The sequence below is a fragment of the Anguilla anguilla genome, chromosome 18 (genome assembly GCF_013347855.1).
Source record: "Anguilla anguilla isolate fAngAng1 chromosome 18, fAngAng1.pri, whole genome shotgun sequence".
Taxonomy (NCBI): domain Eukaryota; kingdom Metazoa; phylum Chordata; class Actinopteri; order Anguilliformes; family Anguillidae; genus Anguilla; species Anguilla anguilla.
In genome coordinates, this window is record NC_049218.1 from 6,699,508 (window position 1) to 6,705,507 (window position 6,000).

Sequence of the window (6,000 nt, forward strand, 5' to 3'; positions counted from 1 at the left end):
TTTGCAAGTTTTAATTAAAGAAACACGGAGGTGTGGATTCAGTCACTTTTCCCTTTTTTGTGAATTCCAAATAAATGAAAGGGTCGTGCTTTTAAACGGATTACGGTGAGTGTGTTGGTTATTAGTAGACCTACTAATTGTATGTCAGAAGATGAACTAGGCCTAGCTAACATTAATTTAAAAACATGGTGGTTGCTGCAAGGTAGCTACAGTAGACTTGGCTAGTTAAAAGCAGTTACAGTGTAAACGGCACAGCAAATGGACCAATAAATCGATAAATCTGCCGTTATGAAATCCGTACGACTCCCCCTTTGTGGCTTTCCTTAAACATATGTATTGAACATTCTAATAAAATTTTAATAGTGCACTAGGATGTAGTTATGAACACTTACTTAAATGGCCATGGACAGTCAAACTGACCCTCATTTACCTTGTGTGTGTGCTTGATCCTTTCGATCCCTGCATGTAATGAAAGTACTCCAGTAGGGGGTCATTCCTATGTTCCCAGGGTCCTATGTTCCCCAGATTTATATGGCACATAATGGGAATGTGACAAAGGGTCCTATGTTCCCCAGCTCTACATATGTGCTCTCCGAGGGTCCTAGGACCCTGGGAACATAGATACGCTCCCCTGCAGTAGCACCCAGCTGCAGGCCCGCAGAACAAGGCTGTGGCCGGGTGAAGCCTCCAACAGTATTCCGAGATTTTAGGGCCTACCTTGTCTGAGTGCAGCTGTCTGAGTTATGAATATGGTTGGCTAGCAAAACCCGGTAGCGCTATGGCACCGGTTCCTGTACAACCAGTAGGCCTGCCTACCTACCAGGCCGATTCGGCAGTTAATCTTTGTTCTTTGATCACTGATGTTGCACACTTTTGAATTGTTGTGTCAGTCAACAATCTGACGGTTGGTTCATCTGTTTGTTACTGATTTGATTTTTCTTCCCGCTTTCTTGGCATTCACATGCAATTACGGTGTTCCTAGGTGAGCAGAAATGGACAGAAAGTGATTTTGTTTCTGCGTTCGCTGTGAAAAGGCTGGTTCCCCTCACGGAATCCTGGGTCCTCTTATTTTACCTGGCGATCATCTCTTCCAGAAGGCTGTACGGGGGGTGGGGGGTGGGGGGTGGTTCTTACAAGCTTTGAGGGAGAGCTGAGCAGTCAGTGACTGGCTTTGGTGGAAGGATACCTGCTCTGTTTTACATTTGTATTGAGTAAATGACTCCATGGGACTCTCCGCTCGCCTAACGTGAAAAATGTCAACTGCAAAAGTAAGTTTAACAGCAACATGAGCATTGCTTGCTTGGCAGTTTACAATATTTTGTTAAGTAAGGACTGGATGTTTGACGTTTGAGACAGTGTAGTATAATGGGTAAGGAGGTGGTCTTGTAACCTACGGGTCACAGGTTTGATTCCCGGGGAGGACACTGGCGTCCCGTGAGCGAGGTACTTAACCTGCACTGCTTCAGTATGTATCCAGCTGTGTAAATGGATGCAATGTAAATGCGATATAAAAAAAAAGCAGTGCAAGTCGCTCTGGATAAGAGCGTCTGCTAAATGCCCGTAAATGTAATGTCACAAATACACAGGCGAGAGGACTTTGTTTCCCACTCTTATTTTGCACACATGCCAGACAATAGAGCTGAAAGTCTCAGCGAGGGACAGAAGGAGCCGGCGTGTCTCAACAAGCTAACGATCAGGTCTGAGTGTGGCTACCACTTGATATTGGCTCCGGGAAAGACACCTGCAGTGTGACTGATTGCCCCCGGAGAGTACCGGAACGCGATTGGCTCAGGGGAGAGGCCCGACGTGGCCGTGATTGGCCGCGCGGAGGATACGTGCGATATCTATGATTAGCTCGGCGGAGTCCTGCCGCGTAACTGGCTTTTGAGACCGGCCTGGTGCGCCGGCGGTAGGCTTGTTAGAGAGAGCCGCAGCGGGGCTCGCTGTGGCCAAGCCGCTGATACGCGGCTGACCTTGATGGGGGGAAATGTGCCTTGTGTTTTAATGCTTGCAGCTCTGAAGCTGTCGTCTTCACGTGTGTGCGCTAATGCGATCTTTGGTCACTTTTAGTCATGAGACTGTATGAATTGCACTTTGATCACTTTAATTGGGAGATGCTACATACCTTCAAATTTTTTTGCTTGAGTCTTATTCACATTGATTTCTTTTAAATAAGTGAGTAATCTCATCTGCATCCAATTTTTAAAATTGTTCTGAACCTCTTACCAAACCCCTCCATCCAATCTCCCTATTTTCCACCCTTGAAACCTTGTTTCCGATTCTTTCAACTGAACTGATTCCATGGCTTAATTCTGAAAAATTTGTTACAAGTATGAATGGTACATCTGCTCCTCTGTTTCTCTTATGAGTAGCGACACATAAGCACCATTCATATGCAAATTTATTCACCACTTTCTTCATCACTAAACAACCCATTTATCACGTGCTCACACACACATGCATGCCCACGCGCTTTAATGCCGTTCATGCGCCTCCAAAGGTACATAACGGAGGCAGGCTCTATGGATAGAAATCCACCGGTCATATCTGGTTTGAATTTTTTTTTTTTTTTTTTGAGGGTGGAGTGGATCCAGAAAAGCACTGCCAATTCTGGTGGTGCGTTTCTTTTTTGCACACAAATGGATTCTTAGTGTCGTCTTGTTTTGTAGCCATTTGGGAATCTGTTTCGGGAAACCAAAACACACATACAGGGCAGACTGTAATGCATTTCGACGTTCTGGGTCAGAGAGAAATGGGAGGCGATGTCCGGAAAAGGTCAGGGACAAAGCTGGACTGTCCCAGTCAAAACAGGAAGAGACGCCACTGTGTCCTTTAACGTGAGCTGTGCGCTAGCACAATGAACGGCGTCAAAGCGCCACATGATGCACTGACTAATGGGGAAATGCAGACACAGACGCATTACAGCAGATACATCGCTATAGCACTATTTCAACACACACACCCGTTTTAAGTAGTTCCTAGTGTGCGCGCGTGTGTGTGTGTGATAAGTGGGATTAATAATTATTGGTAATACCTCATACGAATGGCCCTACATAAGTGCCTCATAAGCACAGTCAATAAAATATTGGGCTGTCGCCAGCTAGGACATTTTTAGATATTACAGTTAAGGAACCGTCACACCTTGTGTTAAAAAGAACCTTTCGCAGACATTTGTCTTCGTCTGTATCGATCGACCTATCTTCGACAGTAGGAGAACAGGTGGAAGTAGACCGGGGCGGGGACGTAATCCCTTCGTGTCCCATTTCCCGGTTTTCCGGTTGGCGCAGCGTGCGACGGCTTTTCCGTGGGAGTGCACGGCCAGGGTAGCGCCGTGTGTGGCGGCTCTGTGGGAGTATGGCTGCCCAGATTCCCTCAGCCTTCGCTCAAGGCCACGGTGACAATGCTGGCTCTCGGGCACTGCTGCCTAGTGTGCCCACCAGGCTTGGCAGACCGGCCTTTCTGCTGTCCTCTCTTCCAAGCCAGAGCCCGCTGCTATCCAGGAAGGGCTGAGTGGACAAAGCGCCAATGGGACAGGAGGTGAGACCGGGGGGTGGGGTAAAGGTCAGCTAAAAAAAAAAAAAGAAAAAGTGTCCTCTTTGATGTCCTGTTAACTCAGTCCTGCGCAGAGACACACACTTGAACGCAGATGCACACAACACAGTACACACACAGGAATCTATACACAAAAAATAACCCATACGTACCTACCTCATAGCGCACACAGACACGCCCACGCACGCACAAACACAGGTGCGCACACCACAGTGTACACAAACACAGTAATCCATGCAAACATGTTTTTAAAAATGTACATGTACCTCAGGACACACACACACGCATAAGTAGGCTACACACACCACTAGGCGCACAAACACAGATACGTAACCATACATGCAGTGGCCACTTGTGCAGTTGGTGAGAGCCTACTTGAAGCGCACATAAGATACAAGTTGTTCCAGCCGTTGCGTTCGTGTGGTTATGGCCATCTCGCACAATGGTTTCCTTCTCTGAAGCAGAAAGTTTCCTCCCAGTCAAATCATACTGAGCAGCGCAAATCCAGCTCCATCCAGAATTAGCGTTCCCTCCTCCCCAATCATTTATCCTCCTTGTGTCCTTCTTGTTTGAATAATAATTGTTCATTCTTCCTTTAAGGACTTATTTATACGCCACTCAAGCTTCAGGGCAAAACAATTAAACAAAAAGAAACTCGAATGCTCTAATTTGCACCTGATCCGCATTGTCATGCAGTTGAAAGGCGCGTGCCTTTGTGCCGATTCACGATAAAGATGTTTTTAAATGGGGTGAAAATTCTGAAAGTGCCAAAGGGTAAAACAATTTCGATAAGCAGGAACTAATTACTGAGTATTACAATAAAGCGCTGCCCATCGCCTCTAATTTCTCAAGTATTTACAATGCACAGGCTCTGCCTGAAAGACAAGGCTTTATAACTGCTTAAAAACAAATCCTCATCAATATCCACAAAGGATTATATTGTGCACCGTTGTTATAAAACAGCCAATCAATCAATTTATCTGCCAATCACGGGTGTTTTATTTCGGATCGCGCCCATTATTGCTGCAGAGTGCAATAAAAAACAATGTTTGTATAATGGTAATAAATACAAAAAAGTATACGTTTATTTACAGACAATACTGAAAGTGAAAGTACAAAATAACAAAATAACTAATTTTTAGCAATGAGAAGAAATTACTTCATATTAAATCCGAGAAAGGCTCAAACGTTAAACACTCAAGTGCGTAGGCTACAATGCTCTGATTACTACCACTGAGAGTTTGAAAATGGCAGATTTTATACAAGCTTGTATAAGCTGTACCACATCCCCTTTAGTGGCACTACAGGGATTGGGAAACAACATGTTTACGCTCGTTTTCGAACACGGCAAGGTGTGTTTTTTTCGACTGGCTCGTCGCAATGATGAAGGGTCTGCGCACTACGGCGACGATGGCGTCGTTAATCACTGCGCGCGCCTCGCGCGAGGACCTCCGCGCTCCAGTCCTGTCTTCTTTTTTTTAAACGTTACACCGCTGCCATTTCACAGTCTCTTATCCGTCCCTCCTCATTATGTCCAATGCGAACCGAATGCCAACCCTGGTCCCGGCGAGCCACGCAGTTTTTGTTCTCGCCTGAAAATTAGCCAAGAACCCCGGAGCCCAGGTGATGGGAGTTAACTGTGTAAATGGCTGCTTTAATTGATCCAGCAGACTCTGATGCTTTCCAGGATCAGGGATGTTCACCCCTAATCTACTAGTATAGAGTGGCGCTGTAGTCTAATGGTTAGAGAACTAAAGGTTGTCGGTTCAATTCCATGGTGGCATACTGCTGTTCTATTTTTGAACAAGGTAAGCAACCTGAACCGATTCCAGCTGTGTAAATGGTTGCTGTGCAAAAATGCAAAAGCGTCTGCTAAATACCTGTAATGTAATGAAATGTAATACTGCTTGGCATATGATGTCCTGTTAGTTGCCCCAAAAACTGACGTGCATGTGTCCCTGCCAACTGTACCTGTGTCCGTTTGGTTGTGTGCTTGTCATGTGTGCCACTTATCACAGCTTCTTGAGGTCTCCATCTGAAGTCTTTCTGGTATAGCTAAACATATCCATTAGTGCTTTAGTTCTGGGGTGAAACTGTAGCAGTTTCATCAATGTCTTCTTTCCACATCGTGCTCTATCAGCTGCACAGTTTGTCCCTGTGCAGAATAGTGGCCATGTAATATAATGTGAAATTTGTAAGGTTATTTTATTAGTTTTATTGTGATGGACATACAGCAGCAGTCTGGCTAGCAATTTGAGGAGTCGCTTTCGTTTTCAAAAAGTGTCGTTTTTCACTTGACACGTTTCACGCGGAACAGCGGGCTCTGGCAAAGATGAACTCCTTTATTTGCCCTGCTGCTAAAGTTCAGCAAATGTCACGCCAATAAAATTCGACCAGATTTCATTTATCAGTTTTTAAAAATTTTTCATAGTGGTCCCCGGAAAGGGA